A 24,785-nucleotide genomic window follows, 5' to 3' on the forward strand; every position below is an offset into this window, starting at 1 on the left:
TTGATTCAACTTGTCCATGCCATCCAAGCTCCCCTAACTAAACAAGTCCTACACGCCTGGGTTGGCTCTTATCCCTCTAAACATTTCTCATTCATGTACCTGTCCAAAAGTCTTTTAAATGTTGTAATTGTATCTGCATCTACCACTTCGTCTGACTGTTCATTCCACGTATGAACCTCCCTCTATGTGAAAAAATTGCCCTCATCTTAAAAGTTCTCCTCTCACCTTAAAAATACACCCCTAGTTTTGGACTCCCTCACCCCAGGGAAAAGACCTTTGCTATTCATCTTATCTACATCTTTCATGATTTTATAAACCTCTATAAGGCCACCCCTCAACATCCTACACTCCAGTGAAAAAAGTTCCAGTCTCTCCAGCCTATCATTACAACACAAACCCTCCAGTTCCTGGCAACATTCTGGTAAATCTTTTCTGAACCCTCTCCAATTTAATAATATCCTTTCTATAGCAGGGCAACCAAAACTGTACAAAACTGGCCTTACCAACATCCTGTGCAACTGCAACATGAAGTACCAATCCCTACACTCAATGGTCTAAGCAATGAAGGCTTCAGACCATATCAATGTAGTTGATTCTTAACTGCCTTCTGAAATGGTCTAGTGAGCCACTGACATTAAGAGGTTATTAGGGATGGGCTATAAAAATTCTGGCCCATTCAGTGACACCCACTACCCAAGAATGAATTAAAACTATTAGCGGGATATGGGCATCAATTGTTGGGCCAGCATTCATTGCTTATTCCTCAGTTGCCTTTGAAAAGATGGTGGTGAGCTACCTTCTTGAACCACTAAAATCCATTTGTAGCAGGTAAATCCACAATGCTGTCAGGAGTTCCAGAATTTTGACCGAGTAACAGGGGAGGAAGGGTGACACATTTCCAAGTCAGGATGGTGAGCAGCTTTTATAGATTCCTAACAGCGTGGAAACAGGCTCTTTGGCCCAACAAGTCCGCACTGACCCTCAGAGCATCCCGTCCGGACACACTCCCCACAACCCATCTAACCTACACATCCCTGAGCACTACAGGAAATTTATTCTAGCCCATCCACCTAGCGCACACATCTTTGGTCTGTGGGAGGAACTGGAGCAACCAGAGGAAAGCCATGCAGACATGGGGAGAATGTGCAAATTCCACACAGACAGTCGCCCAAGGGTAGAATCGAACCTGGGCCCCTGGCACTGTGAGGCAGCAGCGCTAACCACTGGGCCACTAGAAATTTGCAGATGGTGGAGTTATCATACATCTGCTGGTCTCTTCCTTCTAAATGGTAGTGATTGTGATTTGATAGTTGCTGTCTAAGGAGCCTTGGTGAATTTCTGCAATGCATCTTGTAAATGGTACACACTGCCACTACTAAGCATTAGTGGTGGAAGGAATGAGTGTTTGTGGATGTCGTGCCAATCAAGCAAGCTATCTTATGCTGGATGGTGTCATCATCGAGTGTGGTGGAAGTTGCACTCATTCAGCCAAGTGGGGAGTATTCCATCACAATCTGAACTTCTGATGTGTAAATGGTGGACAGGGGAGTCAGAGGGTGAGCTTCTGTCCTGCTCTTATAGCCACCGTATTTCTGGACCACTGTATGGCTAGTCCAGTTCAGTTTATGGTCAATGGTAACCCCTAGGATGTTGTCAGTGGAAGATTCAGAGATGATAATGCCATTGAATGTCAAGCAATGATGGTCAGATTCTCTTGCATTGAAAATTTGTGGTTTTGTACCTGAACAAATGAATAGAATCCTAGCCTAATCTTCTCCTGTTAGGATTTTCCTTCTGGACCTCTGCTTCACTCATTATCTATAACTATTTTCTCTAGAGTCTGGTATCTTTGGACTAATTAATTTGACAAAGACTCATCAATAATACTTGCAATAATCTGATTTCTTACAAATTCTAATTTAAATTCACCAGAGTCGTATCTCTCCACTAACGTGTTGGAGATCAATGAAGAAATCATCTATGGATTCTCCAGGACAACTTTCTCCCTCATTTGAGTCATGCCTGTGCAGATTCCTGAGTAGTTTGAACAGTATATTTAAACCAGAGCATCCATTAAACGGACGTCATATAGCAATTTGGTTGCAGTGTGCTTATTGGAGGAGGTGATAGTCTAGTGGTATTACCTGTAGAAAATTAATCCAAAGACTCAGGTAATGTTCTGGGGACCAGGTCCACATCCTGCCATAGCAGATGATGGAATTTAAATTCAAAAACAAAAATTCTGGAGTTAGAGTCTAATAATGACAATGAAGGCACTGTTGAATGTAATTTAAAAAAACCCATGTGGTTTACTAATGTTTTTTAAGGAAGGAAATCTGGCCTATACCATACTCTAGACTCAGCAAAGTAGCTGATTATTAATTGCCCTCATGAGTCACAAGATCAAAGTGCTATTAGGATGGGCTATAAACATTGGCTGAAACAACGAAGCCCACATCCCATTATTGAACAATAAAAATTAACTATTAAAAGTGCACATTTATGTTGTTTTAATTACAGGTATTCCACCTGCTAAAATGAACAAAATTGTTGGCTTGGTTCAAAAGTCTCGTTTAGAGCTACGCTCCATGCACCAACTATTATACCCCATCAAAAGATGGCCCAACTAATTTCTTCACGACTTGTTGGCAGCTTTTCATGCCTATCATTACTTACTGTTCAATAATGTGTGTCACATTATAATATTTTGTCCAGATGTAATGTACAATTTAATTTGCTTCAAATTATCCAAGTGATCTGTTTTATTTCTATTTCTGGATTTAGATTTAATCAGAATCATTAGGCCAAATCCACACTCACAATCAGCACTCAATGCTTAAAATGTTACACAAATGGCAAGAGTGGAAATTTTTTGAAACTATTTGTCTTTTAGGGCATAATTTGCAAATCACTGAATCTCTGAATGAAATCTGTCTTGACTTTTTCCCACAATAACAAATATAAAATAAGAGTACATTTCACAAATCTTTGAGGCTATACTCTTGTAGTATTTGGATATCCAGAATATTTTGATGTCAAGTGCACAACGGACTTTTCCCAATTCATAATTAGTTGTCTTGGTCATAGCAGCCTGATGAAATGCATGCTGCCCCATTAACTCCCGTTGTGGAAATCTCTATACAGTTGTTGAATAAATTGAAGAATTGCAAAAATGTTAACATCACTGCCTAACATCACTCTGATCACCCGAGTGACCAGAACCTCCTCAACTTCATCACTCCAATACAGAAATTCACTTAGATACTCAGAGATAACAGCGTGGAGCTGGAGGAACACAGCAGGCCAGGTAGCATCAAAGGAGCAGGAATGCTGACATTTTAGGTCGGGATCCTTCTTCAGAAATGGGGAGGGGGAAGGGATCTCTGAAATAAACAGAGAGGGGAGGGGTGGGGATGGGGAAGATAAGTGGGATGGTGATAGGTGAGTGCACGTAGGCAGTAGTGGCGATTGTTCAGTGAGATGGGAGCAGTAGATAGGTGGGAAAGACGACGGACAGGTTGTGTCAGGTCAAGAAGGCGGGGATGAGAGGGAGGGTTGGTCATGGGATGAGGCCAGGGGTGCAAGGAGATTTTGAAACGAGTAAAGTCCACATTGAGACCATTGGGTTGTAGGCTCCCGAAGCGAAATATGAGGTGCTGCTCCTCCAGTTTGTGGGTGGCATCATTGTGACACTGGAGGAGGCCCAGGATGGACATGTCGTCCAGGGAGTGGGAGAGAGAGTTGAAGAGGTTCACAACTGGAAGGTGTTGTTTGTCGCGAACAGAGCACAGGTGCTCTACAAAGCAGTCTCCGAGCTCTGCTTGGTCTCACTGATGTAGAGGAAGCCACATCAGGAACAGTGGATTCAATAGACCACATTAGCGGATATGCAGGTGAACATCTGTCTGATGTGAAAGATTTTGTTTGGTGCCTTGAATGGAGGTGAGGGAGGAGGTGTAGGGGCACGTGTAGCACTGCCTGCGGTTGTGTGGAAGGGTGCCATGGGTGGTGGGGCTATTGGGGAGTTTGGAGTGGATGAGGGAGTCGCGGAGAGATGCAGTTGGAGAAGCTCCCAACATGGGGCGTTCCACTCCCAAACATCCCAGATGTCCTCTTACTTCAAGGACTGTAACTTCCCCCCTTCATCATTGAGATCAACCAAAATGATTTGGTTAGAATATAGAAGGCATGTTTAGTAAGTTGGCATTGTTGGCGGTGAAGAAGGTTTTCTAAGATTACAAAGGAATCTTGATCAAATGGGTCAATGGGCTGAAAAATGGCAGTGGAGTTCAATCTGGATCAATTCAAGGTCATGTGCTTTGGTTATGTTGAAGTTGTACAGGACACTGGTGAGGCCTCTTCTGGAATACTGTGTCCAGTTTTGGTTGCCTAGTAATAGGCAGGATATTATCAAGCTGGAGAGGATTCAGAAGAGATTTACCAGGATGTTGCCTGGTATGGAAGGTTCGAGTTATAAGGAAAGCCTGGATAGGCTGGGACTTTATTTTCACTGGAGCATAGGAGGTTGAGAGATGGCCTGAAAGAAGTTTATAAAATAATGAGAGGTGTAGATGGAATTGATGGTGTTTGTCTTTTCCCTAAGAAGGGGAATGCATCTAAACTAGGGGCATGTTTTTAAGGTGGGTGGATAGAGATTTAAAAAAGACACAAGAGGCAAATTTTTTCACATAGGATGGTCCGCATGTGGAATGAGCTTCCTGAAGAAGTGGTGGATGCGGGTACTATTACAACAGTTAAAAGATATTTGGTTGGATATATGAACTGAAAGGGTTTGGAGGGATATGGGCCAGGAGAAGACAGGCGTGACTAGTTTAGTGTGGGATTATGTTCAGCATGGACTGGTTGAAGTGAAGGGTCTGTTTCCATGTCTGTATGACTCTATATCGCAGATCTGTACCCCCGCCATTTTAGTGAAGATGATATTTCAGTTTCAACTACTTTGAAAAGCATTCTTTTTGATACACTCACAGAATTTAACTTTTTATGGAGCTTGAAGACTCTTTTGCTTTTCATTGAGACATTTTTTAATGAGATATTTCTAAACTAGTTATAAACCTATGAAAGAAAAATGTAACCTGCTACTTGAGTAAACTCCTGAGACGGTTAACTCCAAGGTCCTAGAACTTCTGAGGTTTTGTTGGCCTCTTCATTGGCTCCAAACCAACCTCCCACTGCTTGCCTGAACAGGACTTGAATTTGATCAGGAACTGGGGCTACAAAGCCATGGACATGGTTGCATGATACTTAGTACTGACCAGCTGGTCAGAAGTACGGGCCTGAACATCATGCTATTGAGTCTGTGAAAGAATGTGGGGTATATGATTTTATTTTCTGATGAGGAGCTAAACACATGCACAGCTTACAAGGAACATGGTGCCTTTGTATTGCAACCTTTTATTGAATCTTGCCCGTTCAAGAATTCTGTTAGTTCTGAGATTTAAATAATTTTCAAGGCTTTTAACATCTCTTTGAGGTTGTCTAATGTTTCATTTACCTGTTGGAAAATGTAACATTGTCTTTAATGCTTCCAATGGTGTGCAAAAGTGGATATAAATAATAATATCCAACTTAGAAGTTATTTCATAATTCAAGAATTATTTTCTCCAGGATGTCTAATTTGAAATTAAATTATCCTGGTGATACTATTTCTGATTACATACCTTCCTAATTTGATTAGGTATTTTATCTTCTTTGAAGTTTCTTTCATCTGTGGTAGTGACAATCCTCTTGCACTTTGCTGCAACACTGGAGTGTTTGAGTCTATAACAGAGGTTTTCTGTACCGCAGAGCCTTGTAATGACTTCTACTGCTGTTTCATCTTCTGATAAAACTTTTGATCAGACCAGAATTGTGTACTTCTTTAAAATGCCCAAAGCTCATCTGTTTTAATGGCTTGTTTAGTAACACCCTTAGCTGTTTGTTCTTGGAATAAGCACATTTTCTACTATGGCCCTCTTACATTTGCTTCTCCACCCCTGCTACATAGTACTGACATGCTATGGTGGTGACACCCAGAGTTGCAACATGTTTTTCATTAATTACTGCATTTTCAGCCTCAATAATGGCAATGTTTAAGGCTTGTCCTAGTCGCTCAGCGAATTTCTGCTTTAAAGCACACAATCCATGATGTCTGCTCAGCTCACTAACTCAGGTCAAACATGCATCTGCTTCCACTGACCGCCAACTCTCAATGCAGTCTGCACCTCTGCCTTAGAGCTGTAAATCCTATGTGTTTTTTGATCCTATGAGCTTTTATCCTGTGTGTTTTCTGTCAAGTCTGAAGTGCTTTCTGTGACATTCTCTAATGTATTCCTCTGGGCTGAGTATACCTATGAGTTTTGTGGAGTTTGCTGCTGATAGTAATATTTTTATGTTTTCTAGGTCACCAGCATGTTTTCTTTCCTCTAGTTTCACTTGAAGGCCTCAAGTCTATCTTTTCTTGTTTGGCATAATTTATAAATATGGCTGGTCACTGTCGTTCGTGAAGTTGTAGCCGTAGTCCACAATTACCAACAATTAGTTGCTCATCATGCAGTATGTCTTAGAAGTATCTTGTAGAGTGTACAATGCAAAGTTTCATTGGATTTTCACAACTATTTATAAATTACTTGAATAGGGTCCCTCTTACAGTGGTTGACAGATGCACACCAGCCTCATGTCCATTCCAACCAACTCCTACTATACTCTGATTAAGTCCTCATGATATTGTCATAGTGGATGATGTTTACTGTATTTAATCAAGTGTGAACCTTCTCCAAACCATACACAAAATTAATCAGCTTTGGAATATATTGAGTGTGGAGGTAATGAAGGAATGAGTCAGAGTTTTGGCAGAAGATGGGCTGTAATGGGTAGGAAGACAGGTGTTTTTACATAAGTGCCGGTGATGGAGAGGATATGGTGCTTGAAATTTAGTTCAGGCTCTAATAAGAATGCTGACACTACACACATTCTTTCTCAACCTGAGCTAACGGCTGGGGAGGGGAATTCCAATGCTGCCAAGTTTACCTTTGGGCTGAAGGTGTGAGAAATGAAACATCATAAAAATAAATCTACAATGATACAGAAAATACTAACATTAATTAATGCTTAGTAATCATACTATAAATGAAAAACAACAGAAAAACACATTCATCTTTGAACATTACCTAGGAATTGACAGTTTGCCTGAATGAATACAACATTAATGCCATTTAAATCTCATAACCTGTAAAGTCTGTAGCAAAGCAATTGTTTTTAATGAATGCTTCAAACAGCAGTTAATTAACAACTATAAAATGTAAATAAAAACAAAACTTTCAGATCGACAATAAGTCAGCTTGGGATTGAAGAGTATACTTTACATCAATGGTGTCCAGAAATAGAAAATCTTGGAGACAGGTTTACATCATTTTTTTCTTGTATTTAACCATTCTATTGCATCACACCATGAGCGATTGCAAGTAGCAGCTATTCAAGATTGAGATCAGCATGATCAAAGTAACAGAGTCAGAGGACATGAACACTTAGAGCAAAGCCAGGCAGCTGTAACAGGAAAATGGGATGATTTGAAGTTCATCAATTACATCACATCAAATAAGCCACCATCAATAGTTTGCCCCGATAGGATTCATTAATTCTAAGTCTAAGCAGAAAAGGTCATCCAAAACGATCATTGGACTAACATAGCAGTCAGAATGGCACTGTGACTATATTGTGAATAACTGTTGTTTGTACTACTTGACTGCAGCATCACCTGTAAAGTACAAGTATTAAAATCACATGGCAATTTGTATTTATATATAAATTTCTGTCATGTATATATGTATATACTGTAGAACATCAGAGAAATCTATCATTGGGGCGGCACGGTGGCTCAGTGGTTAGCACTACAGCCTCACAGCACCAGGGACCCAGGTTCAATTCCAGCCTCAGGCAACTGTCTGTGTGGAGTTTGCACATTCTCCCCGTGTCTGTGTGGGTTTCCTCCGGGTGCTCCGGTTTCCTCCCACAGTCCAAAGATGTGCAGGCTAGGTGGATTGGCCATGCGAAATTGCCTGTAATGTTCAGGGGTGTGTGGGTTATAGGGGGATGGGTTTGGGTGGGATGCTCCAAAGGGCGGTGTGGACTTGTTTGGCCGAAGGGCCTGTTCCCACACTGTAGGGAATCTAATCTAATCTACTTATTTGGAGCTTAAGATATTGAACTTGCTTGATTGTTAAAATGTAATGAAATTAATCTTGTTAGAGCATTTCCTGACTCCACAAAACTGACTCAGGAGAAAAAGTGGCTGAGAAGCTGGAATTTTCATTCTGGGATGGTGGGGTTTTCCAAGAGTTTAGCCGGGTAATTCCAGGCTGAGACTGAAGGATGTGGTTTGTGGAGGTGGTCTGGCTGGGAAGCCTGCCTTTGCACAAGGGTACTGCTTTAAAGTTTCAAAACAAAGATAAATGCAAGACATAAAACAGCCCTCACACATTCCCTATGCTCAATGCATATTTCACAGCATCCATACCACTCTGTTAACCTAAGTCATTGTACCTACCCCACCATAAAACCTCATTCCCTCAATCTATGGTTCTGTATCCAACCTCCATGGCCCTTCAAAGTCTGTGTCAATTTATACCTCTCTATCCAATTACATGGTCCTTTAAATCCCTAATGCTAACTTAATGTTAAACCCATGCCAACCTATTCCCTCAGGTTACTTTTACCAACCTAACATCTACCATGGCAATACCTCAGAAGTTTTGTTTAATAAATCCTAAGTATTGCAGATCATTTTATTTAAAAACATTTATAAAGACCAATTTACCACAGTTATATTCCATGAATATATAATGCTCCATAACAGAATTTTTACTGAAGTGCATAACTTCTTATTACAATTAGAATTCATCGTCCCATTTCATAGATGTTGTAACCACTTGTAGCTGTCCATCAATTGTGAACGGAAGGAATCTACTGTGATAATGAACAGTTATAAAATCTTGTAGCAATGATCCTGTAATGGAAGCACTTAGGCTTATGTCAGTAGATAGAAATAGCAAGCATTCTCTTTTTTTAAAAATTCCTGACATTCTTTTCCCCAAAGATTTAAAGGACAGGACTTCTAAATGCATCAACCTCTATCTTTCTCTAACATATGCTTCTAACAGTTCCTCCTGACACTTTTAACAACTATTTTTGACAGTTCCATGAGCTTATACCCTTCTTAGGCATGCCTACTCTTAACAATCCCAAAGGCATTTTATCCCTCCCAAAAGTTTCTTGTAACCCTGTCCTAGGGCATACCTTACCTGACCGAAAGGATACCGCAGGTTATCCAAAAGGAATCCACAAAATTGAGATCTGCTCTTACTAGGTTTAATCTGCACATTAAGGGTACTATTCACAAGAGTGTGGAGTGTTACGAAGCTGAGGTCGACCACCCCCACCCCCGGTAATTAAAACCGAAACACCCAGAGAAGCTCGCCTCACTTCATAATCTGTTAAACAAACTGAGAAAAGTGGTACAATCTGCCTCTCACTATCCCCCCATCTGGTATAGAGGAGTGGTTAAATGACATGAGCGCCTGACAGTCACTCCATAATCAACAAGTAACAATTTACTTATCTAACTCTACAGTGAACAAATTAACAGAACTACTAACAAACCAAACAATTCTCCCTTAACTAACTATTCCTGAATACAACAAAATTCTCATGGTATGCTGTTCCGATATATATATAAGTCCCACGTATGTATAACAAATTAATAAATAAAATAAAGCTTAATCTCTCACAATTACAGCCAGGAAAGTCTTTCGGATTGCTCTTTGCTTTCTCCACTGTATTCCAATCATGGAAGTCCTCCTCAGTCGAATTTGTGTGTAGGAATGTTAGCCAAGTGTGCCATAGTACCTTTATTTAGATGGTGCTTACTGTGAGAGCTTTGAGATTTCTATACGAGCCAATGATTTTCTCTTTCTTTCGAGCTGATGGCTGCTGAGAGGTATTCTCTTAACAGATGGCAGTTTGCCCTCACCCTGATTTTAAAATCCCCTCTTCTTTTATACCTTTGATGACAATTGCTTTCTTACAATAGCAATGGACTGAGGTTGTCAAAACCATCAGAGTTAAACTTAATTGGGCTTTGGTGTCTAGGGCCAGGTTTAAATTAATTGGCTAAATTCAAAAACCTGTTGTCTTTGTAAAAATGCCACTTTACTATTAGCAGGCAATGCCTTTTGATACAATGCTCCAATTTCAAGAGCCCTCTATGCATCTGCAGATGCCTGCAGGCATTTTTATTAATTTCTAAGCCTAAAAAAACACACCTTTTAAAAGGGGCCATGCACTCTAACCCCCTATCATTTACAAGCAAATTCTAACATCCTGCCTTCCAATCCATAAGTACTATACTAATTTCACAACAGCAGAAGCAGAGACACCTTATACATACACACGCATAAACATATAAGTCATTTAAGCTGCCACGAGTTGGTAGGTATATATGTTATTAAGGCAAATAATATTTTAAGTTTCATAAATAGAGGCACAGAAATCAAGAATAGGAGGTTATGCAGAACCTACGTAAGACACAGCATAGACATCAGCTGGTGCATTGTGTATACTTCTGGGTGCCACAGTTTAGAAAGGATGTGAATGAATTGGACAGCGTATAGAGGAGGTTACTATTCTTGCCACTAGCAACAGTTCTACAATTAGTATTAAGGTCTATCGTTCCCATGCAAAACTTATATTCGAAATAAGATTTTCAATGAATACATTTCTTGCTGTAAGTTTATTTTCTATGGATTCTTCCTCTATTAATTTGGAATACACTGATCTTAAACTCCTCTTTTCATTACTAAACAATAAATTTTCCGGTCTACAACTCATACAGTATCTTTAGAAGGAAAGCAATAACATAATGCACATGCCACAGAGATTGGTTTAACAATAATCTTTTAGTCTTTGTGTGACTAAATATAATGGTCATGAATGTACAGTAGTGCAGTCAAGGGGTAACAGTACTGGTAGTGTCCCTATCTCTAGATCAGGAGGTCCAAGTTCAAGTTTCACCTTCTCCAGAGGCCTATAATAATGTCTCTGAACAGGGTGATTAGAAAGTATCTATAATTGTCATGTAATATCACAGATGTTCTCCATTGAAAGAAAACATCAGTTTGTTTGAATACACATCATTTTAAAAATACCTGGTGAAACAGAGAAACATGTGAAGGGCAAGAAGCATGAGGAAAGTCTTAACTGCGTAAAACAAACACAATATAACTGAAATTATCCATCATGTAATGTTCCATATGCGGGTGAGATTATGAAACACATATTATAAAAGAGCACATTACATTAAACATTAACTGAGCAAAACATAAAAGCAAAGCACTGCAGATAAGGGAGATCTGAAATAAAATTGGAAAGTGCTGGAGAAGCTCACCATGGCTGGCAACGTCTGTGGAGAAAGAAACAAACCTAGCATTTCGAGTCTGGATCTGGTATACCTCTTCTTTGAAGTCATATTGGACTTGGTTAAGTTAATTTGTTCCCCTCTCCAGAGAAGCTAACAGACCTGATGAGTTTCTCCAACACTTTCTGTTCTTAAAGCATAAAAGATGTTGCTACAAGTCAGGGATCTTTGCTGTTAATCCATGGCAATCTCAAAATACTCCTCAAAAATTCATGAAATGAATTTCATGCAAAAAGATAATGACGACATGTACGAGCATGCTTATTCCACTGAATAATATCTTTTTACAAAATTTGATGTATTGAACAATGTTCCAAGGGTTTATTACTACCATTATCTGTTGTCTTAATTCTAATGAATTACTACATCATTTCTTCTTGGCTAACCTCACAAGAGTCTTCTAATTTTTACAAGATAAAGTGCTAGTACACAAGCTGATCAAAATATCCAGTTCTCGCTGAATTCATCAGCACTTCAGCCAAACACTTATTGGTGATACTTTTCTTGTGACTTACGAGACATGCAAAATATTAAGAGCCAGATAACAACCACCCCAGATGGCTGTTGATCATTGTATTAACTTGATATTAATTACACATTAAATTGGTGCTTAACATGGAAGCAGAATGCAAAACATAAGTGCAACTACATTGGAATTTTACACCACATTATAAGACAGGAGTACAACCTCTATTAATTTTGTCACTACTGGTCTGAGGTTTCTTAAAATTTACTGTTTACAACATTAGTCCACGATAATGATCTGAGAAATGGTGCTCATTTTGTTCGCACCGAAAAGCTACTGCAACAATCAAGGTTGGATGCCTACTCAAGTGCAGAAAAGCAAAAGAAGTTTGAGAGATGTATTAATTAGTGCTAATGCCTTGATAAAAGCATTTTGCTGACGGGTACAAAACTGAAATGTAATGAATGGAGTGAAGTCACTGTATTTGAGTGGTAGACTCAAGTTAAACTCATCTTCTGAAGTTAAATTGGTCCACTTCAGTCTAATTGGCATTTTAACATCTTGGCAAGTGGAAAATTCTGTCAGATTGTGCTCCTGAAAATTGACCATTACAACAAGATAGTCTCATCCCTTCAGGATTAAATTCCTGTTGGAGATTTAAGAAAATGTAAACTCTGACAAGTAACTTTTAGAAGTTCCTTTGCCTCTCTTTTATCTACAATGTTAATCCAATCCCCCAATCCTACCAATTAACTGGGCAATGGCAGGCCTTCTCCAGGATGAAGGACTCCAGGGTCAGAATTCCTGCCAGGTTACAGCTGCATGTGGGAGTTACAGGACATCAAATTGACCCAGACCAAACACACCTGTAGCAAGTGTTTGCAGCTCAAACAATTGTCGATAAGAATTGAAAAGCTGGAGTCTGAGCTGCAGACATTACGTCATAATCACAAAAGAGGGAAATTACCTGGACACTTTACTCCAGGAGGGTGTCACATCCCTCAAATTAGATCAGTTAAATTTGTGATGAGGGACAGGAGCATCACTGCAGGGTAAACCTATATGGGGACCCAAGCGGTAATTTTCAAGGAGATTTGGCCGCTGCAATTTTTCAAAAGATGAGAGCTTCCTGTAAGCTGTGCAAATAAACGTGGCAAGGGTTAACAGGGAACTGACATGGTACCTCGGTACAGAAAACATTCAAGTAGGACAAAGCAATTGGAATCCAGTAGTAATTGGGGGCAGTGTGAATAGGGGGATGGTGCCATTTCCTACAGCTGTGAGCACCAAAGGCTTTTTTACCTGTCCAGTCCCAGGATTAAGGAAATCTCCTCAGGAGTGGATAAGAACTTGGAAAGGGAGGGGAGGGATCCAGTTGTTATCGTCCATTGTGGTACCAACGGCACTGATAGATCTAGAAAGGACGTTTTGAAAGATTTTGAACAATTACTAACAAAATTACAAACCAGAATCAACAAGGTAATAATCTCAGATTACCACCTGAGCCATGTGCAAACTGTCATAGGATAAATAAATTCAAGGAGTTAGAATAGATTAGATTACCCACAGTGTGGAAACAGGCCCTTCGGCCCAACAAGTCCACACCGCACCTTGAAGCATCCCACCCAGACTGATTCCCCTATAATCCACACAGCCCTGAACACTACAGGCAATTTAGCATGGCCAATCCACCTAGCCTGCACATCTTTGGACTGTGGGAGGAAACCGGAGCACCCAGAGGAAATCCACGCAGACACGGGGAGAATGTGCAAACTCCACACAGACAGTCACCTGAGGCTAGAATCGAACCCAGGTCCCTGGATCTGTGAGGCTGCAGTGCTAACCACTGAGCCACCGTGCCGCCCCAATGCATGGCTCAAAGATTGGCCTCAGAGCAATGAGTTTCAGCTCGAGGCACTGGCACCAGTACAGAGGTAGAAGGGAGCTATTCCAGTGTGACAGGTTTCTTTGGAATTATGCTGCAACGCACTTGAATCGTTCTGCAATCAATGTCTTGTTGAATCAAACAACTAGGGCTTTAAGTTAAATTCAGGGAGTAAGTTATTGTTCTCAAGAGGGAATTTGTAGGTTTAGAAAGAAAAATTGTATTGCAAGGCAGCAATTGTTATGGACTTGATGGGCTCTTATGTCTTATGAGCATGATCTTAGGTGGCAAACCAGACATTTCTGAGAAGTGGTGGCTGTTACCACACACAGGCTCAAGAGATCCAGATTCCTCCGTGGGCCCAGGCAGAGGGAGTGATAGCAGGAGGTGGTCAGAGTGGCAGGAATGGTGGGAGGTGGTGCGGCAGCTGGGAAGAGAGTCTGCACTGAAGGCTGACTCTCTGTGAACTTCCCTTCATCCTTTCCTATGTCAGATATTTTGAAGAGGCATTGAAAGCAGTTGAACAAGAAACAGCCTTGTGTGAGACTGTAAACAACACATGGCCACAACTTGCTGAGAGGGGGAAGTAATACCTCCAGCTGCTGTCAAATGCACCATTTTGGATGGTATTAAGTTCTACCTTTAATTTCTCTTCTTTTTTTCATTCATAGGATGAGGGCACAGTAGAATAAGTCAGCATTTATTGCCCAACTCCAACTTGGCTTGTGAGGACGATGGTGTGGCTGCACTCTTGACCTTGTGCAGTTTATGTGATTTAGGTACACCCAGAGTGCAGACAGAGATGGAGTTCCAGAACTTGATTCTGCACCAGCGAAGGAAGGGCAATATATTTAAAGTCAAGACAATGAGAGGATTGGAAGACAACATGCAGTTGGCAGTGCCTCCATGTCTCAAATCCCAGCTGATGTTATAATGGACAAATCAGATCCAAGACTGAAACCTGGCTTGACAGATCATATTTTGATTTGCTTTGGCTTTCACAAAATGATCTCTCACTAAATTATAAACACTTGACGCAGCAGATGTTGCTTTTATTATAAAGCAGAAGTTAATTATAAAAAAAATAAATTGGAATACACCAAGCCACCTACTTTTAAGAGATAGTAGGAACTGCCGATGCTGGAGAATCTGAGAATACAAGCTATAGAGCTGAATGAACACAGCAGGCCAAGCAGCATCAGAAGAACAGGAAAGCTGATGTTTTGGGCCTAGACATTTCTTTAGAAATTTAGAATTTCTGAAGAAGGGTCTAGGCCTGAAATGTTAGCTTTCCCATTCCTCTGACGCTGCTTGCCCTGCTGTGCTCATCCAGCTCTACATCTTGTTATCTCACCTACTTTTAAGATGAATTTAAGGTTTTTAAATTCACAGTAAAAGTGCAATCCCATTATTTCAAAACACGTATTTATAAATTCAGAAGGTCAACAGCTTTGGTACAGTAGCAATAACACATTCCTGGTATGGCATTGAAAAATACCATCCATACAGTACTCACACAGGAATCTCTGTCTCAAACACCTTGGTAGAATTAAGTCACCTGTGACTTGAGCTTATAGACTGGATTTGCTGATAGTCTTCTCCTGGAGCCATTCATGCAGGTCAGCTTAAATATGCTCAGCTTTAAATTACCTCTTCCGGATTTTATCCCAACATTTCTGGTCTGGAACCAACACTAACTCTTTACTGTAAAGCAATCTGGTTTCACTGTATCTTTCAATTCTGAGAAGCACCAGTTCAGATAGCCAACTTCATCCAAAGACTTCACAGAACTGGATAAAACTCAAAGAAAAAGTAAAATAAAAGATGACAGTGTTTCCTGTGACATTATCTGTAATGTATGATACTGCATGAATGTCTATATAATGCTGCTGCTCTTCTAATTCTCACAAGAACCCACAGATGTTAGTCAGGGAGAACTGGAAGAGCCATTTGGGCTGTGTGCCATTGTCGTGTCTGGTGCCATGGCCGTGCTTGGTGGCCAATCCAGTTCCATTGTTTTAGTAAAACTTTGAAATGATTACATTCAACTGAATGGCCTGTCAGACCTTATCCGAGAGTATTTAAGAGTCAATCACATTTCTGTGGATTTGGAGTCACCTGTCGGTCACAACTGGAGAGGATAGCAGTATTCCCTTTCTTTCAAGGGCATTAGTTAACCAGATGGATTTTTTACAATGATCAGAAATAAATATTATAATATTAGCCTTCAATATCACTTGTATTTTTAATGAATTAAAGCCAGATTTCACAATCTGTCAGAATGGATTTCAACCCATTCGCCCAGAGCATTATCTTGGGCCTCTGGATTATTCATCCAGTGACAATACACTACACCACTACCTCCCCGCCTCTGGCACTGACTGTACATTTAATTCACCCATTCTACAGTTTCTTCTCTGTCAAAGTAAAATTTGATTCTCAAAAAAAGGCCGTATGCCCAAATCCAGCAGAATGATTTTATTTTCCTCAATAAAATTAGTTGTGTTCCATCTCTTTTAAACACGCAGAAAGCAAACTGACAAATGACGTAAAGAAAAACTAGAACAGATGCAACCTTCTTAACCTTTACTGCACAGTTGCAACAATTTTGGTTGTTTGCCATTGCAGCCCTTGTTCACACTCAGTAAAATATATAATCTCATTCAATGGCTTGGATAAGATTAGAATGCACTGTCATGAACTAAGCAGAACAATTATCACAAGGCATACATGCTTTATACCAGTATAACAGTAAAGTACATTATGCAATTTTGGTATTTTAATTAAAATGGAATATTCTTCTTTTTATGTCATTGTCACAAGAGAAAAAAAACAATGATTAAGGGCTATAATAAAATAATGTGTTGATTTTCAGTGTTAGGGTAATTGCATAGTAATGCCATATACAAAAGAATGTTTTAGTACGAATTTCAATGCAGAGGTTTTATTATTGTTTCACTGGTTTAGGAACCAGGAAGTCTTCTACTTCACTGCTTTGTAATGTAACTTCTCAGAAGATAGCAATACACTTGAGAGAATCAGTAATAGCAAATGTCACTTTGGGTTATGCATCTAGATTACAGTAAATTATTTCAAGCAGTGTGGTCTGCTGATACAGTAAAATCCAATTAAATATAATAAAAGTGCCTTATAATGCTGTCCTAAGTACTGAGGATTTAATGTAAATAATAAGAACTACCACAGCATAGTCAGTCAGTTAACAGGATTAGCTGGTTTGTGATGCAGAGTAATGCCAACTGTAAAGGTTCAATTCCCACACTAGCTGAGGTTACCATGAAGGACTCTCAACCTATCCCCTCACCTGAGGTGTGGTGCCCTTAGGTTAGTCCACCACTAGTCGAGTCTCTCTAATAAGAGAGCAGTCCTATGGCCTGGTAGGAATATGACAATTTAACCACAGCATGCTTGATCGGAAAAGCTCCATCTCCATACAGAATCCCTATATTTTGTTAGTTGGGAATTACTCATTATTGTTATGACTGTGACAGGAAGTCGTCACTGGTAATCAAGCCCCACGACTCCACCAATCTCAGTAATAGTGTAAATATATTGATTTAATAACTAAAATGGCCAATTGGTTCTCTTTTATACTATTCAAATAAAAGAGACTTTTACCTGGCTTCCTTAATGAACTCAAGATAATGTGTTCATAAATCTCATTCTTAATACATGTGGCAAATACTGGTCAATATCTAAAATTTACTTTGGAATTAAAACCATATGCTCCTAATCCCAAACACAGACACACACAGACAACACAAAATCATAACACTCTCAGCACCAATGACGCTTTAGACAATAAAAAGGCAAAAAGAAATACATTCCCATCACCACGACGCCTCATGATCCAGTGGATTTCCTGATGACAACGCTGAATAGCTGATAACCATAGACTGATAGAAGACCTTCAGTTTAGGTTGAAATGAGGATGGATTCAACTCTTTGAAAAGTGGGCACAGCTCAGCTTTTTATAGATTATAAGGGAGTCAGAAGTACTGATAATTGGAAATAGTTCCCAGGAACATTTACTGATAAAAGAAACCTGAAGCTTCTTCTGACATTGTTTTTTCCCTTACTTGCCATTAGTTCTAAACCAGAAATCTAAGTTCTGAAAGGGTTGCTAGGCAACCACTAGTATAGAGGCCCATAACCCTTTCATAGTTAGATTTTACAGGTTTTAACAGCCATAAACCCCATCTCTTATCTCCTTAAAAGCTTTGTTTATTCTCCAACCACTTAACTTGCTCTAAACAGGTGGCAATCTAAAGCACATAAGTTGACATTTTCTGCTCATGTCAGAAAAAGTCCAAACGGTTCCATTTCTTACAATTTTCCATATAGTACTTAATAAGAATTCTCAACAATATTTCCATAGAAATCTTAAATATCAAATTAACCAAGCCAATTGTTGAAAGTGTACCTCAACATCAATACCACATTTTTTCATAAAATGATTTAAAAATGAAAATTATTTGCGAAGGTATTATTTCTTTAAGAATGAAGATCACACTTTTACTACAAACACAGAACTTTTAACATCAGTCATTCAATTACAAACTTTGCTGTTTAATCTTTTGAGATGCAAATAATTTACTACCTGCTCTAGATTCAAAAATCTGTATGTAGTTTCCCGTTGTCAGTAAAAACTATGATGATAGGATCCTTCTGACTTGTTGGCCCCTTAATTTATATGAAGGGCCCTCCTTTCGCGTAACATTTATGTCCACTTTAATAAATGACAACCTCTTCACTTCATGCTCTGCAGGTTAGACAACTGCTCCAAACAGGCAAAGATAAACAAAGTCAATTGTAGCAGCATGGTGGGAAGACTCACATTAGTTATATCTATACAGTTACATACAATCCATAAGAATTTCAGGCATTGATGTTTACTATTTTTGTTGAATCTTTATCCTTACATTACTTAGCACAGAATTCTTTTGGCTTATTTTTTGCACACAGCATTCTCCAGATTACTTGTGCCTTGTTTTTGGCATGCAGCATTCTCTGAAGCTGCTCCGAGGTTATTATTGCTGTCTCACGCTTCTTTTTAACAACACAACTGATATGAATCATTATTTGAGAACATCCTTCTCAGTTCTACCATTATTGGTCTCTGCAAAACAAATGTTTCCCAGAATAAAAGAATACGCGTTTTTTTTCCCCCCCCACAGTTTTGACATTAATATTCGACCCTGTATTTCTACAGGAAAACTGTTTTAAAATATGGAGGTTTCCCCTTCTTCTGCCTCATGTAAACAATAAGATTTCACCAAATGGAGATTTTCACTATGTTGGGATTTTTTTTAAACTGGAATAATTATTTTTCAGCAACTGTTTTCTGTATGTTAACAGTTTTGCACTTCTTGTAGCTTGTAATTTTGTTCCGTTTAGCCTATTAATTTTGTATTGTGTGAACATGCCTGTGACACCTTTTGCTGAAGTATATTACTAGCCACACTGACCACAAGACATTAAGTTTGTGAAATGTCTCAACATTACAGGAAGAAAATGACACATCATGGGCTGGAACAGATGGTTTCAAAATGACTTGAAACATTGGAAAACTGGAGGAGACTGGTACTGGAGACAATGATATATATATACATTCCAGGATCTATACAAGCTTACAGACTAGGGTAAATGCCTTCAATACAGTAAAATGTACCACTTAGATTTATACAGAATCTATATGGAATATGGTAAGGTTGGTTTCATGAGTAAATGATACAACACTAGAAAACCTAAGTTTCAAGTTTTGGTTCGTGCTCAGTTTGCTAATCTTATTTGGGAAAGTGTTGTATGCATTTCTTTAGACAATATACTTGACTTGGCTAACAGTATGTCTCCTATTTATTGATACTTTGACTGTCCTAACAGTTTCATCTATTTCAAACACAAATGATATATTTGTCACATGGTTTTTACATTATCTTTGTAAATGCAGCACATGTGTAGAGTTCTTCAATACATGTTGCAAAATGTGAGATTTTCAAAAAGGACACACAAGTATAAATTATAAATATCTAGATAAAGATGGCAGTAAGATCATTATGGTTGTGTTGTACAAATAACCTACAATTACATGGAGATTTTGTAAGCATGGGAAAAGATGAAAATGTCAATTGTTTCAAAAATATCTTTTCTGCTTTGAGTGCATTATCTAGGCTCGTGTTTCAGTCCAATGATGAGTCAGTGCTTTAGAATAAGACTTATTATCTTTTAGTAAATACATCAAACTAAAACCCTGTCTGTATTCTCAGGTGAAAGATCCACAAGTACTATTCAAGGAAGAAATGATCATTTGGGTGCTGGAGCACCTGCTGTTGGGTTTTTCACTGCACTACGAGGAACAGTCCAAGTTCAAAGGCATTCTATATCCCACCAAGGGAACTGGAGCATTAGTAAGAATAAGCATGCAGCAAGAAAGTCTTTGCTCTTGTTGTCCACTTCACTCATTGCCACTGTCTGATGCATCCCTTCTTGCAAGCCCCATCCCACCCCAGTTATCTGTCACTGGAGGAGGCAATGCTAACTGCCCAGATAAACTTGGTGCATACAGCTGGTCATCACTGCGTGCAGTAAAACTACTGTACTATAGCTCTTCTGGCCTCTGAGAAACCTGCAAATGTTGGGACAGAATATTCATTCCCCAGCAGAGCAATGCTTTAATGATTCTGGCAAGAGAAGAGCCTGCAGTAGAATTCCTGTTACTAATTAGGAACTTTATTCCTTTGGGGATCTAGTTGGTGACAATAAAATTAAATGTCATTATCAAAGACAGGGCCCCCGCCACCCACATTAAAATCCATTAATCATATTTCATTAATCAATAACAGGATTGTCCCTGAGAATGTCTGTGCATAAATTAGTTGTGTGATTTTCTATAATGACTACACTTCAAAATACTTAATTGGCTGTAATGCAATGTAAGTTTCTCCTCTGTACATTAGCAATGTTCCAATGTAAAGAGGGAAATCATAATACCTCATGGGGCAAGTTCAACCAGATTCAGAAAATCTGATTTTGCAGGTAGAGTGTAAATGCACTTCAAAAATTTGATTACCTGCTCCAAATGCAACAATGGAAACTGGTGATTTTTTGTCAAATTAACAGTTTCTTATGAGTTAATCCAAGCAAAAAAATTAAATATATTTTTAACAAAATAACAGAATTCTTTCTAAAACTGATACAGAGATGGGTTATTTGCATTATGCATCATCACTTTGTTTGTTGGTCCAAACTCTCCTGTGTTCACATGGGAAAAGCTGTGGATTTCGTCTCCTGGTTGGGTAGCTGTGAAAATGCTTCAATGCTATTGGCTGCTTGAAGAACTTGATCACATCACTGCAGTCTAGTTGGTAATCCCAAGCAATGAATGTTATTGTCATAACGCAATTAGGGGCGGAGTGAAATTTCTTATTAGAGACTTCACAGTGAGGCTGGCGGATGGTATCCCACTTTCATTACTGACTGCAGACATTGGGCCATTATCAGACATATAGGACACATTTCATTGAAAACTCCTTCACTCTTGAAAGTTTCTTCAGCATTCACAATGTCAGGCTACATGCAAACTGACTATTTAATGCTGACAATAAATTACCTGCAGTATTTTCTCTGGCTGAAATTTCTAATGAGCCAGAGTTTGAATAAGAATTTTGAAAAAAATTACACAATTCACAAATACATGACTAAATTAATTCACACAGTTTATATTTCTGCTTTTAGTGTCTTCATTAAGGTTTTCATTTGAAGACTTCAGGCTGTTCTCAGCATGCACTTCGATGCAATTTTCATTCTGCTAGACCTCCACCTTCAGAGGAAAATGATAAAGAATTTCAATTAACTTGCCAAGTCAAGAACCCAATGTCAACTGCTTGACTAGTAATGATTGACTAGTCACACTTCATAATGATACACAGGCTAAACTGTCTATCTTTTAACTTGGATCCTCTTTCTGCACTCACCACTCATTTACAATCTGTGTGTATGTGCTCTATTATTATTTCTTCTTGCGTTTAGTAACTAAGAAACTCACTCTTTTGTGAACTCAAGAACGTCAGATCAAAATGGTTCCTTTGAAAATCTAAATTTATTTGGTCTAGAAAAAAGGTATCTACAAAAGATTTTTAAATTTAACTATTTGTGTTCCACCATAGGTGGAATAAAGGAATTGTGAACACAAAGAAGGGCAACAAATTCATGCCTCCTCACTCGGAGCTTAATCATTTGTAGTATTGATAAGGAACAAAGTTAACTTGTGAAATCTTGCCAGGGATTTGGTCATAACTCCTGACAAGTTTACACAGAGAATGTCCAAATTGACAGACATAAAAATTTAAGGGGAGAACATAGTATTGAGCAACAGGAACTGAATTTTTTAATGCATACCTTAGTCTAAATATTGCCCAGTTTTTGAAACCACTTTCTCCTGAAATTAACCTAATCTCAAACACCTCATTATCAAAAGAGCTATGAGGTGCTACTTTGTAAAGCCTTATTATTTGGTTGAGAATTTAGTTTTATCAGAAATAGAAATAGAAGCAATCATAATGAGAAAAACAATTGCAGCATCGTAGTTACCTGCTAAATCATTGTTAATCTATAATAGCTTGCATTTTGTTTAAGCTAAGTCAATAGGAAAAGCATGATGAAACATTTTTGAAGTGGAAATAGTTTTAAAATGTCATATGTTAATTTGATCACTTCTAATTTTGTGAATGATAAATGGTTCTTCACAGTAGGTTAATCAACACAATGCATTCAATTTTCTTTTAATTGGATCGATAGTATATTAAGATAGCTAAGTTTAACTTTGTGGCTTCTATGTAACAAATCTGCATTCTTTGGCAGAACCTACACAAAGAACTTCCTGAACTTTTAAGCATTGGTAGGGGTCCACATATAGCAAGATACACACAGAAATGAACTCATCACACATCCTGCATTATTTACCTCCCAAAAAAGAGTGAGAAAAAGGAATTCATGAGTCATACATGTCATATTTAATATTTTAGTCTATTGGTAAAGTTTTCCTGTTATCTGCAACAGTTATTATGGGATACGAGAAACAAGTGGATATACCTCAATATTGTACATTGTGAAAGACAATAAGGTTCAGGTCACAGATTATTCCTGGTTCTTGGTTATTGATTCTGATACTCAAATGATCAACGATATGTCCAATCAGTAGATAAACTTCACCTTGTCTATGTAACAATGGAGTGGAAGACATCAAAATTTCAACAGAATATATTTGTAACAAACTTACATTGTTAGCACTGCTTTCACACTCAATTGTTTTTCATTCTGTGTTATTGCTGTAATTCCAACTTAATACTACAATCTTCAGGGATACAAAGTTTAAGGACTAAATTGAGCTTTTAATATATATGATCGGTAAGCAAATTTTGTTTTATAAATGTTTTAGACTGCTTAATTTATCTTCTGATAAAAAATCTATAACAGGAAGCAAAAACTCCTTTAAACAAATAAATTGGTATTTGACAATATTTCTAAGTACAGAACCATTTCTGACTGATGAACATATTTTTGTAAATTACTGCTATAACATTTACATGGCGTTTATTTTAGAAATTTGGTTTCATTCCTGTGAAGGTTGAAGTGTTTTTGAAGGAGTTTCATGTAAGGAACAACATACCATACTACCAATAAGAGATTTTACCAATTCAATCAAAAAGTATAATTGCTTTTGCTGTAGCAGATAAGTGTCACCCAGCTGGGTTCCTTGATAAGAACACTTATTAAAGATGTGTTATGTTTGTGAAAGCATCTCCAAAAGTAAATTTGTTTTGTGCAACTGTGTAAATGTGTGTAAAACATATCTGTTATCAGCATACAGTACAAGTATTCACATGAAAGGTTTGAAAATTCCTGAACAGCATGAAGGACGGCTCACAAATCCCATCAACCAAGCATTGTAACTACATGTATTCAGCATTAGTGAGCCTATGATTAGTGAAGCATGTATTATCCTTTCTTCAGGGCTAGTTTACTTTTATGTCAACTCTTGTTAGAGAATTAACATTGAAAGAAAGCTAACACTTAACTATGCTGATAAATCATGGTGGCCTGAGATGCAAAGCAAAAAGTAAAACCAGACTTCCTGGGGGAAAAGGTGGAACATGAATTTAAAGTCTCATTTTCCAAATTTTATGTTTATCTAGTAGCATGGCCTAGTTGCTTATTATTGATCATTTAACTTCCAATGGTTGTCAAGGTAAACCTGGTTTTCTACTCAACTTGCATATGCTGCTTAGAATTAGAAGATAAAACCATAAATAAATCTCATCACACTCCAAATGGAGAACTCACTGAAAATTTGATGTTCAGAAATATCATGGTTATTCAAACAGAAATGGCACTGTTTTCTGTTGCTACCATTTTGACACAACACAAGTTTGTTAAATTTGATGATTGTATATTTAGTGTAAAACATGTAAAAACTATTCAAGGTCTATGGTGACATTGCTGTAGCTTTTGAATACCTTTACATACAATAGCAGTCTGGATGAAGTCAGATGTTCTCATTTTGTGCTGAAACACGAAGCTAATTAAGTATTTTTCTTTTGCGCGGTTTCCACTAGCAAATCAATTCACAGCTGTGGAAGCAAAGCTCACAAATGGTAGCAGTGCAAGCCCACGGAGACCAACATTGTCTGAAAGTAATAGGTTTCCTTTTCTAATGATCAGAAAGCTAATTGTTTGGCTATGGTGTCATACGACGATGCTATCAGCATAATTTCAAGGCTACCAAATCTGTCTTCTACTAGGTTTAATGCATATGGATTAAATAATACAACAATAATTACATTGGGCACACTTTGGTGGATTGAGTCAACAGTACAAACTAGCCATCTGTTCAACTGAGCTCTGATCTATAGCACATTTTGTCTGAATAAATTAATAGGAAAATAATC

The 24,785-nt window shown here is 38.4% G+C and overlaps 1 protein-coding gene across 4 annotated transcripts in view; it reads right to left on the minus strand.

The window, feature by feature from the left end:
• atrnl1b (attractin-like 1b) overlaps window positions 1-24,785 on the minus strand; it is a 959,007-nt gene that overhangs the window by 207,903 nt on the left and 726,319 nt on the right. The window contains exon 27 of one of the 4 annotated variants that reach the window (XR_009446966.1): window positions 18,440-21,658. The exons of the other annotated variants lie outside the window; for them this stretch is intronic. The gene's annotated coding sequence lies outside the window, so the exon portion shown is untranslated. The remainder of the gene's footprint in view (window positions 1-18,439; window positions 21,659-24,785) is intronic. 4 annotated transcript variants of the gene reach the window in all.

The sequence above is a fragment of the Stegostoma tigrinum genome, chromosome 20 (assembly GCF_030684315.1).
Source record: "Stegostoma tigrinum isolate sSteTig4 chromosome 20, sSteTig4.hap1, whole genome shotgun sequence".
Lineage (NCBI taxonomy): Eukaryota > Metazoa > Chordata > Chondrichthyes > Orectolobiformes > Stegostomatidae > Stegostoma > Stegostoma tigrinum.